Source organism: Canis lupus, chromosome 31 (genome assembly GCF_011100685.1).
Source record: "Canis lupus familiaris isolate Mischka breed German Shepherd chromosome 31, alternate assembly UU_Cfam_GSD_1.0, whole genome shotgun sequence".
Taxonomy (NCBI): domain Eukaryota; kingdom Metazoa; phylum Chordata; class Mammalia; order Carnivora; family Canidae; genus Canis; species Canis lupus.
In genome coordinates, this window is record NC_049252.1 from 23,515,103 (window position 1) to 23,528,552 (window position 13,450).

The 13,450-nt window shown below is 34.4% G+C and overlaps 1 long non-coding RNA gene and 1 pseudogene across 12 annotated transcripts in view; both read right to left on the reverse strand.

The window, feature by feature from the left end:
• LOC111093499 overlaps positions 1-13,450 on the reverse strand; it is a 114,601-nt gene that overhangs the window by 42,095 nt on the left and 59,056 nt on the right. The window lies entirely within an intron of this gene.
• Positions 8,675-9,018, reverse strand: LOC100686152 (annotated as a pseudogene).

Genomic DNA, 13,450 nt, shown 5'->3' on the forward strand with positions numbered 1-13,450 from the left:
ATAACAGTGCCACTGCCTGGAAAGTTTATAAACAACAGAAATTTATTTCTTAAAGTTCCGGAGGCTGGGAAATCCAAGGTCAAGGAGCCAGTATGTTTGTACTGTGGTGAGGACTCTTCCTGGTTCATAGCTGGTGCTTTATTGCTGTGTTCTCACATGGAGGAAGGGGCTAAGGCTCTGAATCCTCTTAAAAGGCTCTAATCTGTTCATGACAGCAGAGCCTCTCAAAGACCACATCTTCTAATACCATCACACTAGGCATTAGGATTTTAACACATGAATTTTAGGAGGACATATTCAGTCCATAGCAATCAATATGGCGATATTTAAGAAACTCTACCTTCCATACCATTAGGAAAATGTTTCTCTGACAAAACAGTGCACAGAAAGGGAATACATCTCAAAAAGGAAAATAAAAAATTTCTATGTAGGTGTGACTCCTAAACCTATAGATCTACCTAAAAGAAATATGGTCACTGACCAGATCAATGGGAACAATTTTCTTTGACATTTCCTAATAATATATGAGATCCCCAGAAGAGATGAGTATACTCAGACTTGCTGAGATGGCAGTGGATCTGTATACCAAGAAGATAAAGAAGGCTGAACATGTGAACAGACATGGAACAGGTCATTTAAGTAGTTCCCAATGGAAACCAGTAAGTCATGGCCATGGTGGTTGGCCTTAAATTCTTTTCCTTGTAAATGACTTTAGGAAATCCTTTCTTTGGGACATCTAAAGACTGTGAGACTTGTGATACTGCAATTTGCTTAAGAAATGTGCTGGGCATATGATTCATAGATTATTATTTGGGTGTGTCAAAGCAATATATTTTCTTTATTTATATATCTGAATTTAATTTCTGACTTGCAGCCTCTGTTTCCCTAGTATGAATTCCTTAAACTAGCTCATTATAATTCTTCCATTTGTCCTTTTCTGTGAATTCCTAGATCAAATCAGAATTGTCTGTCAGTAGCAGGCTGGCTCACAACTCCATATTGATCTGTCCTTCCCCTCTCCCAGTTTTTCCCTAACCCTCACAGTTTACAAGTCTCCAGTTGCCAAAAAAAAAAAAAAAAAAAAGGCAAGTTCTTCTAGGTGGATTGTTCATCACTGGGGGTAGGAAGGGAGAGGCCTGCTTCTTGTTCTCTTTTACTTTTTGGCAGGAACAACACTGGAGCTCACTTGTTAGTACACATTTGGTTCCCTGGCAACTCCTTGGCAATGCCTCTGAGGTTCCAGGCTTTTTGTAGGAGTTTTAATTGCATCATGAACAACCCTATATTCTTACTGACTTAAAACAACACAAACATTTATTTTTCTCACAAATGTGTAGAGTCAACCAGAACAGCCCAGCTACAGGAGATATGGTAAGTTCAAGTCTGCTCCAATGGGTGCCAGTGCCTAGCAGCTCAATGGGATCTACTCTTCTCATAGTGGATGGCAGAACTCCAGGAGGAGAATAAAAAACACATGGCAGCCCTTAGGGTCTTCTCACTGGGTCACTATCTCTTCCTTTCCTATTCATTCACCAAAGCAGCCGTATGGTCAAGCACAGCTGAAATGGTGTGATAAAGTACGTTCCACATCCAGTGAAGTATGGCAAAAAAAAGTAGATAAACACCACAATATAAAAGTCAGATTCAATTGTCTTTTCTCTATCCACCTCACTTTTAAATTTAAACTCAATTTAGAAGTAAAACTGAGTCAAATGGGTAGCAGATCAAAATATTATCTTTTCTTATAGATAATACTTATTGGAGGAATCAACATGACTCTAGGCAAAATTGGACTTCCAACTATGCAACTCCAATGATATTATTCACCTACCTAAAAATTTAGAGCCAGCAATCGTGATCTTGAAATGAGGAAGAAGATATGAGACAGACATGGCTAAAACAGAAGGAACCCAGAATGAGATTCACACTCAGAGACAAGCTCTAATTCTCAGTGTCTCACCCAGACATGGTCTGTATACCATTTCTTTTTGAGAAAGAAGAGAGGTAGGAAAAGTCTATATTTATTTATCCCACATTCCTAGGAAGTATTGGAAGTTTCCAACTCACTTTAGAATTATAAGTGGGGGATACATATTTTGCTCTAATGTATCTCTCTTCTGATTCTCATCATGGCTCCCATTCTGCTTGGATGCAAGTCTTTTCAACCTGCCTTGGAGATCCTCTCACTGTTGCCTCAGCTTGTTTTGCAATCTTCTTGGATCCCTCTCGTCTCTCAATTCACAGCATAAATGAAGAATCTCCACCCACGATGAACCATGTGGGAGGGAAAGAAAGAACTGTACACTAATCATAGAATTTCTGGTTTCTACACATCTATCAGTTTCTTGATTCAAACAGTCCTGAAATGGGTCTGAGCAACAGTGAAGCACAAATTCACTCTTTATCTCATATCCCCCAGACAACAGGATGGGCTCAAATATTTGCTTCACTCTTCTCTGTAGGGTTTATTCCAGGCTTGGGGAAAATAAAATATGTTTCCCACCTCCTTTATTTCTCAATTCTCTTGTCCTCTGGGATAGAATACACCATTGTGTCAGTTTGTACAAAACCGTACAGCTTATGCAAATCTGCATAAGCTCATCCCCAGGTTGGTGTGTTTTCAATTTAGGATTTAATATCAGGCAGCTTTGCTTTTAGGGCAATATTCATAGTTTCCCTACACAGTGAAAGAGTAGAATATAATAAAGGGAAATAGGTAGTAATTAATTCTCCATCAGTACAATACTTAGAATTCTGACACCAGGAAGCCATACATATTACAGTCATTCATTTATTTATTTTTTTCATTTTGTAAATATTCCTTGACTTTCTTCTATGTTTCCAGCACTCTGGTAAAGATTGAATATTCCATAACAATCAAGAGAGGGATGTACCTCATCCTCACTTACTTATAATTTACTGGGTTATTGATTTTTCTCTTCTTTTCAATTAAATATATTTTCCCAATGATTGTAAGAATTATTTTTTTAAGATTTAAAAAAAAATTTTAACTAAATGTTTTTAAATGGGGAATAGCAGGCTTTTCTTAACTTTGTGATATTTCAAACAAGAAGTGTATGTCAAATTCCTGTTAAGATGATACAGAATTTGTATCTTAAATTTTTATCTGGTGTATTTAAATGGCTGCAATCGTTAAAACATCAATAACAAAAACAACAAAAAAATCTCACAAAACAAAATGACAAAAAACAACAAAACAAAACAATATACATGAGTCCACTCTACTTAGACAAGTGAATGTGCAATATGTAGAAAATAAATTCATGTGGTATATTAATATGTTAATGCATGTTGTTTCTAGTAAATCTACAAATAACCCTATATAGTTTTGAAATGTTGCTTTATCTCAGAATTTTCTGAGGATTCTACTTTATTTTGTCTTCCACAGCTGTATCACATCCTAAGCAACTCTCATATTCAGAATTTTTTCTTACTTTTTCTTACTTATTAGACTGTACTATTCACTAAAGGAAGACAATGGGGTTACTTTAGGATATAGCCTCAGTAATTCTGGTATGTGAGTAATGCTATGTGAAGTCTAACTTTTAAAATATCTTCACTAATTTTCCTCTTCAGTTAAAAAAAATCTGGCCTTTTAAGAGCACCTTAAATGAAACTTCCAACAGAAATGTATGACCATTAAAAAAAAAAAAAGAAATGTATGACCATGCTACATATTTATTAAATTTTGAATCATTTTCAATACCCACTATTGGATATCAGACTTTTCCTTATTCAACTCCTTCCTCCCCACCAACTAATAGACATTGACACCCTGCCTAGAACTTGATAACCTCCCAATTTGGGAGCTGGATTTTGTTTCCTGCTTCCTCAGCAGCTGGCTGAGACCCAGATACAGTATTGAATCCCTCTAGCTCTAAAACATTTATCAACAAGACTAGCAACACAGGCAGTAAGTATTGCTTGTCAAACTTCCTTGGAATTAATCATATAAATTAAAAACCAAAAACTTTACTTTTCTTTCCATGACTTAAAGTAGGCTTAGAAGAAGGTAGTATGGCATATGTTTGGCAATAAGAACAACTATAGGATAACAATTATACTGTAGGATTGAGTCTTCTCTTCAAAATTAAGTCATTAATAGTATATTTTTTTCTGTTTATAGGTGATGAGCATAAAGGTCAAAGAGATCTTAAAAGTTTTCTGAGGCTATAAAGCTAGCTAGCAATGAGCAGATCAATTATTCAAATCCATGTGTCCATTTTTTTTTTCTCTTTGAACTTATAGCACTTTACATACTGAAATCTTTACATCAGCCAAAGGTAGCAAAGTTGGTAGTTTTAAATAAAAACAGAAAAACATGTATATTTTGTTATAGAGAGTAAATCCAATAGCAGAGCTACAAAATCTGCCAGCATCTCTTTTGTGCTCTCTGCAAAACATACATTAGAAGTTCTCATCCATAAAATTTTATTCCCTTGAAAAAAAACTTTGCACTTATTACTATAAACCTCTATGACTAAAGTTAATTGTTCACACTTTCACCATCTATCCCAGGTTTTTTAGAAGATATTTCTGAATATCATTTAAAAAGCAATCAAATGATAGTTCTAATTCCAAAAATTGCAGGATATCATGTATCAGACTACTCAACTTTAAAACTATTCACAAATATAAGAAAAAAAACCCAGATATTTGAAGACCGTGGAGACAAAACAAGAATGAGCAAAAGCTACATGAGATTTGGCCCTTGAAAAAGAGAATGGCAATGGTGAGACTGTCATTTATACATTCTTTTCCCCTAAGGGACACCAAAGTCCTCCCAGCACCAAACACTGTTATTTTGGATTGAGGTATCAGGATATAGGTCTGGGGCTAGAATGACTTGAAAATGAGGGAAGAAGTCCCAGAAAGAAAGTCAGTCACAGTAGAGAGGAGCCTGAATATCTAAGTAAAATCTGCATGTAAACTCTTCTCGACTTCTTGGCTGACCCTGGACTGAATATGTACAGAAGAATCGAGTAATAATCAAACAAATCCATTATAACCCAAACTAGAAAGTGAAAATGAAGTACAAAGATTTATTCTGTTGCCCATCAAAAAGAGATAAAATTTCAAATAAAGGGTCCTGCTAAATAAGAAGATCTCAGATAAATCTCAGCCTTTTCATTAAAAAACAAGAAAGGTTATATGGTAGAAAAATACTGTGTGCTAAAATTAAAAGATTTGCAGTGAACTTGAAAAAGATATAGTCTATCAAAATATAAAACCAAGCTTCCAGAAGAGAAGTGACAAGTCTCTTACCAATGATTCAGTAATTGAAAAAGCAAACTATACCAAAAATTAACACTCTTCAGAGGAAAATAACAGAATCTAGAGTCTCTAAAAATATTAAAGGCAGTATTACTTATGCAATAACAAAATCTGGACATGCCAAGAATGAGAAAAAAGTGACACATAGTCCAGACACAAATCAATCAGTATAAAGGGACCCTGAGATAACACACATGTTAGAATTAGATGACAAGCAATTTAAACCAACTATTATATAAATGTCAAGATATAAAGGAAGTATTGGTCATAATTATTTAATGAAGAGGGAATCTCAAGGGATAATAAAAAACCTCAAAGAACTTTAAAGGAAAGGACAATCAATATACACAACAAAATAAATAAATAAATATACTGGATAATCAATTGATAGAGCTTCCAATGTCTAAAGTTAAAACAATTTAGGCAACAAAATAAATAAAGTAGTATTAGATTACAATCTAAAGTATGAAATACATATCCATGGGTCCAAGCTGATATGAATAAATGATTGAATAAACACATGGGAGAAAAGTAAGAAATCTCTCATGAAGAAGTATTCCAAATAGTTTATGTAGACACTCCACTCTAAAGCAAAAGCATAACTCACAGAGAGTTATGCTGCGCACACAGAGATTTCCCTCAAATAGTATAGAATTGGAGGCAAAGTATAACTTACAGTGAAGTCTGGCAAATGCTACTTTGGGTGGGTACTAGGTGATTGAAGTCAATATCAGTATTCATAAATCATTTTTATCATATAGTCTTGATAGGATAAAAATAACACCTCATTTCTGAAATTTTCCTTTCCAAAATCCATAGCTTCAATCTATTCATGAGAAAAACATTACATAAATTCTAGTAATGGGCATGCTCCAGTAAAACTAATCAGTATTCCTCAAAACTGTCAAAGCCAACAAAAACAAGATAAAATCTGAGAAACTGTTAGCCCAGAGAAGCCTAAGGACACATGATAGTTACACATATTACAGTATACTGGGTGACATCCTGGAAAAGAAAAAAAATATTAGGTGAAAACTAAGGAAATCAGAATAAAGTATTGATTTTAGCAAATAATAATAAATTAATACTGGTTAATTATTTGTTACATATGTACCATAGTAATCTGACATGTAAATAGTAGGAGAAACTGTGAAAAGTTGTATAGGAACTCCTTGTACTATATTTTCAATTTGCATTTATAAGTCTAAAGCCGCTTAAAAAAGTATGGTTCATTAAAAATATATTGTATAAAGTTTACAGAGGAAAGGATCAATGAATTTAAAGAACTTCAAGAGAAATTAATCTTAAAAATCAAGAAAATAATTTTTTAAATATAGCTTTGATGACTTATCAGACAATATCAACATATCTGGTATACATGTAATTAGATTCCACAAAAGAAAAAAAAGAATAAAGAAAAATTTTAATGATGTAACAGCCAAAAGTACTTTAGGTTTGGAGAAAAGCACTAACCTGCCGACATGGGAAGCTTCGCAAACTCCAAAACAAGAACAATAAAAACTATATGTAGATGAACCAAATTAAGCCACATACCTCTAAATAATTAATATGATAAAACAAGAAATCACAATTGAATTATAAAAAGATCTGAATTTAATTCTTTGTTTTTAAAGATTGAGTATAGTTGACACACAATATCACATTTGCTTCACGTGTACAACACAGGGATTCAACTTCTCTGTACAATATGCTGTACTCACAAGTGTCTGAATTCAATTCTGATCACAACACAACTTATCAAAATGTATGGGGTGCCGCTGAGATGGAGCTAAGGGGGAAATGCCTAGCTATAAATATTTTAAGACAATAAGAAAGTTTAAAATCAGTGATAGAGGGGTGCCTTTGTGGCTCAGTTGGCTAAGTTTCTTTCTACCTTCAGCTCAGGTCATGATCTCAGGGTCTTGAGATGGAGCCCCACATGGGGTTTCTCACTCAGCGGGGAGCCTGCTTCTCCCTCTCCTTTGCCTCTCCCCACAGCTTGTGTTCTCTTTTTCACTCTGCTCTCTCTCTCTCAAATAAATAAAATATTAAAAAAAATAAAATCAGTGATAGAATTTTCCATCTTCTGCAGCTAGAAAAAGAAATCATTTATACACAAATTAAGTAAAAGAAGGAAGTAATAAAGTCAGCAGAATTTAAAATACATAGATTTATTTTCTAAAAAAGTAGAAAACGGACAAATTAACAAACACAAAAGTTGTATTTTTTTTAATATTAGTTAAACTACTAGCAGGAATGGTCAAGGAAAAAGCAACGTAGGAAATAGAAAATCGCAAATATCAGGAATTACAGCAAGGATCTCATTATAAATCTTACTAAGCATACACATGTAATAGTGGAATATATGAACAACTTAATTCCAACAAACTCAAGGAGTTCAATGATAAGGACAAATCTTTGAGAAATAAAATATATCAATACTGACATAAATGATGAGGTCCGGGTGTTATACATAAGTGGTGAGTCACTAAATTGAATACCTGAAACTAATACTGTACTGTACAGTACTGTTTTATATAGCTGGAATTGAAATAAAAAACTTGGGAAAAAAGAGGATTATAAAAATAATTAAAAGCTCTGTATCTATTTCTATATTAACTCAACTGAATTTATCAAAACACTTCCTCCAACGAAAAGTACAAGACAATATATTGTTGCAGCCTATAAATTCTTTAAATAATAAATAATACTACTAATAAGCAAAGTCTAAGACATTATCTGGTAGTTCTTATCAGAAAAAGAAAGAAGAAAAAGAACAGAAGACAAAGGGGGAAAAACTTCAACTTCCATTAGTACCATTAGTTATAATAGTTTACAATAGTTGCATTTCTATTATTTTATTCAATAGTAAACTGATTTCCCGTGGAGGCTCTTGCAACTTGTGTCCCACCCTGATCACTCTCATGAAATTTTTTGAGAGTGCCCACACTTACCTTCTTTCTCATCACCTTATATTTGTACAGACTTGTTCTTCTTCCAAGATTTAAAAAAGTCTCTAGAGGGCCTAGATCATATCTAAGTTACTTTAGCTACAAATTTCTTATAAACAATAGTGTTGCCATGAAATTTGAAGTGGAGAGAATGCTTAGATAAATAAAGCTTAGAGGAAAAGTTTCTTAGAAAAGCTTTGTAATTGAATTAAGAAAATGATTGATCAGTAATGCTCTCCCATGCTTAACTGAAAATTTGGGCCTTGACGCTCCCAAAGTATCACCTTCCCATGCCGTAGCAAGAAATAAAATCTAGTTTTAAAAAAAAAGATTTTTTTTTTAGCTTTGAGGCATTTTATTATAAAAAAAAAAAACTGGCACTCAGATACATGAACTAACAAGAACTTAAAATTCATCACCCATTTGCTTTATTTTTTAGCTTGACCTTCTAGTAAAACTTTAGCTTCATTGTTTTTGGCTGCTGTATAAGGAGATCCTCCCTTGTACAGGTGACTTAAAAGCATAATCTGTCGATGAATATCTCAGATTTTTCCTTTATTGGCAGTAGGACTTACACCTAGCATTAATACTGCTTCTCATTTTGTCATTTGGGGTTCAAACCCACTTCTATATAACCACCACCGAATGCAGATTTTTTAAAAAGCCCTTGTTTTATGCAAGGCTCCATATGTTTGATGGCTTGCAAAAAATAACAGCCTGCAAATCCTGCAGCTGCAATGGTCAGTCCAGCTGCTACCACTGTGCTGGCCATGGCTCTGGCTCAGCTCCTCAGTTTCCAGAGCGTGTGGTTCATCCCAGCCCAAAGGCCACAGCCGCCAGTTCCCATGCCTCTAGCAGATGATCATGTGGCCGCCAGCAGCAGGCACCAAACCCAAAATGGAATTTTAAATAGTAGTACCATCAAAATTAAATTCTTGTTTTGAACATTTGCTTAAATGAACAGAATCTTTTCTAGATTATAACAGCAGTGTTAAAATACCTTCTTATATTAATCTGAATAGTAACACAATTTTTTTTTAGATTGCTGTTGCCATATCATTGCCAACTGTCTACCAATATAAAGGCCATTCTATAAAGTTATTATTTTTTTAATGCATTCATTTATTTGAGAGACAGAGAGAGAGAGAAAGAGAGAGAAAGAGAGCATGAGCAGGAGGCACAGAGAAAGGAGAGAAAATCAAGAAGATTCCACACTGAGCACTGGACCCAGCTCTGGGCTTGATCTCATGATCCTGAGATCATGCCCTGAGTGGAAACCAAGAGATGGATGCTTAACTGACTGAGCCACCCGGGACCCCCAACAAAATTATTTTTGCTGTCACTGTGGAAGGAGTATGTTCCTCATACTGAGGAAAACAGCTATACACACACAACTTGTAACTTCTAGGCTTGGTTTTTGATATTTGAAAGGAAATTAGGAAGAGCCTTTATCTATCATACCTGAAGTTTCAATCCTAATTGTTTTTTAGTAGTCTGTTTGTCAAAGGGATCCATAACTTGCTCCCTGTTATCCTGGAATACTTGGGACGCATGGCTTTACTCTGCATGTGGGAAGCGGACAGGAATGTGAGTTTAGGAGAAAACAAAGCAAAAGAATTTAATATTTATGATACATTCTTTTTGTAACAATTAGTTTTTCTTGGATCCACACAAAGACCCAATATTATCCCTTTATTTCACCTTATTATTTATGTATATGATTTGTAATAAAATATCACCATTAAAAGCATGCTCCAAATATTTATTTTACAAAAGCCAGTTTTATGCGCTTCCTTTGAACTTAATATAATCGCCTTATCGCAGTTAAATCATTATCTTCAGATTTAACAAAAACATGTTCCCAAGATTTTAGTAATTATAAAGAGGGGCGTTCATCTAATCATAATTTTTCCTTTGGCACAATTTCTATACTTTAATATATTGCAATAAATAAAATGCTTCCTGTTATTTTCCATGAAACCATAGGAAAACACAGCCAAATTATCTGAGGATGAACTGAGAATCAATGAACTGCAAATGATCTTAATAGCCATTTATCCTATTTTGTTCTTTTCTTATGCTATGGACTATAAGTAGACCTTCTAAATTATTGCCCAAGGACTGTCATATAGCTATAGTTTGAATTCTTTCAATGATAGGTTTCACTATCAAATGTAGAGAGGAAAACTTTACATTTTGTTATTTTAAAAGCTGTAAATTTAGAAGGATTATCTTATATTAAGCCAATTCCTACCTTCCTTTAATTTTTACTGATGGTTTGTATTAGTAGTTATGCAGTCATTTTCCCCCACTTTTTTTATAAGTTTCAGAGGTAGAATACGGTGATTCATCAGTTGTATAGAACACCCAGTGCTCATTACATCAAGTGCCCTCCTTAATGCCCATCACCCAATTGTCCTTTCCTTCCCCCGTATTCCCTCCAGTAATCCTCAGTTTGTTTCCTAGAGTTCAATGTCATTTATGGTTTGCCTTCCTCTCAATTTTCATTTTATTTTATTTTTCCTTCCCTTCCCCTGTGTTCATCTGTTTTGTTTCTGATGAATGGATTGAGAAGATGCAGTACACACACACACACACACACACACACACACACACGTATACACAATGGCCATCACTCAGCCATCAAAAAGAATGAAATCTTGCCATTTGCAACAACATGGATAGAACTAGAGTGAATTGTGCCAAGCAAAATAACTCAGTCAGAGAGACAAATACCATATGATTTCACTCATATGTGGAATTTAAGAAACAAACAGTTAAGCAGTCATTACTGTAAGCTTGACCTTCTTTCTGGATGAAAACTCTTCCAATATTAAGGACCATCACCCCCTTCCATAATTACCTTGTCTCCATCATTACTTTTACACATTTCTTGCAGCCTCCAGCCCTCACCACACATCCTTTTCCTTTTCCTTTTCCTTGGGATATATGTTCTTAGTACCTCTAGATAATATTTCTATATTTTTCTTGCCCTGATACTCTGTAGCCATGAACATCCTTTAAAGGAGCTTTCCCGTGCCAGTGGTTTAGTGGCCCTACCCTCATTTAAGAGGATGACAACCAAGCAACTTCATTCTCTATCTCTCTTAAAAGAAATGTAGAGTTCCCTTATTTAAAGCAAGAAAGAAGAAAATGAAATAATGAGACGGCATTTATTTTCTATTAAAATAGCAAATGAAGGGGATAAACATTTAATTGAACTGTCCTGAACTTGGTCTTATAAACAAATATATATAAATAGGCACATGGACTCTGTAAATTTATGCAATTCTTCTTTTTTACAGGATGTATTTCAAAAATTCTACGGTACTGTTTCCTATTAAAAAAAAAACCTATGGGTAATTCAAGTAGGTAAATTTGCATTACTGAAACATAAGTGCAGACAAACCATTATAATCAATTTTCTTTTCTTTTTTTAAAGATTTATTTATTTATTTATTCAGAGAGAGAGAGAGAGGCAGAGACACAGGCAGAGGGAGAAGCAGGCTCCATGCAGGGAGCCGGACGTGGGACTCGATCCTGGGTCTCCAGGATCACACCCCGGGCTGCAGGCAGCGCTAAACCGCTGTGCCACAGGGGCTGCCCTATAATCAATTTTCAAATTGACCTTTATGATAACTTTCTACAGATCAATTAGATTAACTTAATTATGTTAGTGGAAAAACTGGCAAAGGATATGCATAGATGAAAATAAATAAATAAAATGCCAAAGTATTATCAAGTTAAATGAAGAAATGCAATTTGAACAATAAGCACTTTGTTTTGCACATAATTATGAAAAATGATTATTTATTTTTGTCATTAGTGATATGTTGTAATATGTACAATAACCTCATTCCAAAAAACAATTTTGGAGGAATATCCTAAAGGCCTTAGAAATGTGCACATTCTTAGAAATAGTAATTCATCTTCCTAGGAATTTATGTTAGAGGATAATTAAATGCACTAATAGGTATGTCTGTGTAAATATATTCGTTATGTTATTTGGAACAGCAGAAAATATCATGTACATCCTGCATGGTCAAAATAAGGGGTGATCAAAATGTTTTACGCATTTATCTCATTCAATGGTTATATATTTTCATTATACTCCAATTTCCTGAGCAATGTTCTTGACACTTAATATTTTTATAATTCATTTTCAGAGAGAAAAGACCCACAGGATGCAAAAAGCATTATAGAATATGAGTTTTAAACATTGTGTAAACTGACAGAAGGCACATCATCATATTGATTTCAATATTTGCATTAATTTGGCTAAAAGAAGGCAGACATTTTTTAGGAAATTGGAGGGATAAAGGACAAATTGGAGCAAGGAATGTAGTATGGGTTGAGTTATGTCCCCCACAGTAATACCCAGTACCTTAAATGTGACAATATTTGGAGTAGTAGGTAAAGAGGTAATTAAATTTCAGAGATATAATTAGGATGGGCCCTAATCCAATAAGACTAGTATCCCTAAAGAGAAGAGGCTAGGATACAGACACATGTGAAACAGAGAGAAGTTGGCCATCTGCAAGCTAAAGAGAGAGGCCTCAGAAGAAACCACTTCTGCCAACACCCAAATCTCAGACCACCAGCCTCCAGAACAGAGAGAAAATAAATTTCTGTTTTTTAAGTCACCTGGTCTGTGGTACTTTGTTTTGGCAGCCCTAGTAAGCTAATAGGGAACATAATTACTAAATAAGAAGATAAGCAGGATTGGAATTTGCTGATTATGCAAATCATTATCTCTATATGACAACTGAACTATGACAAAAAACTAGGAGGACCAAATGATTACAGGTCGATGCATTTTATGTGTGCTATCTCTGTCTAGTAACTGATCTTGCTCCCTCTGGCCCAGTTGTTCCTCTGCAATAGCTCACCTTCTACAAAAGTTCAAGGTTTCTATATGCAACAGCAGATTCTGGACACCGGGGGTTTTTATTGCTTGTTTGTTTGTTTTTTAATTTTGATGCTTAGAAAACAAAACAACAACAACAAAAAACACTTGAAAGCTATAAACTAGGTTTATGAGTTTTGAGTTTGAGACTTAAAAGTTACCTTCAGAACAGGGAAGTGTATTGTTTGCAGATAATCACTTTAATGGGCTTTCAATTCACAGATAATCACTTTAATAGGCTTTCAGTTATGCAATATTTAAGCAAAGTTCCCATTCTGGGATGTTGACTGTCCAGACA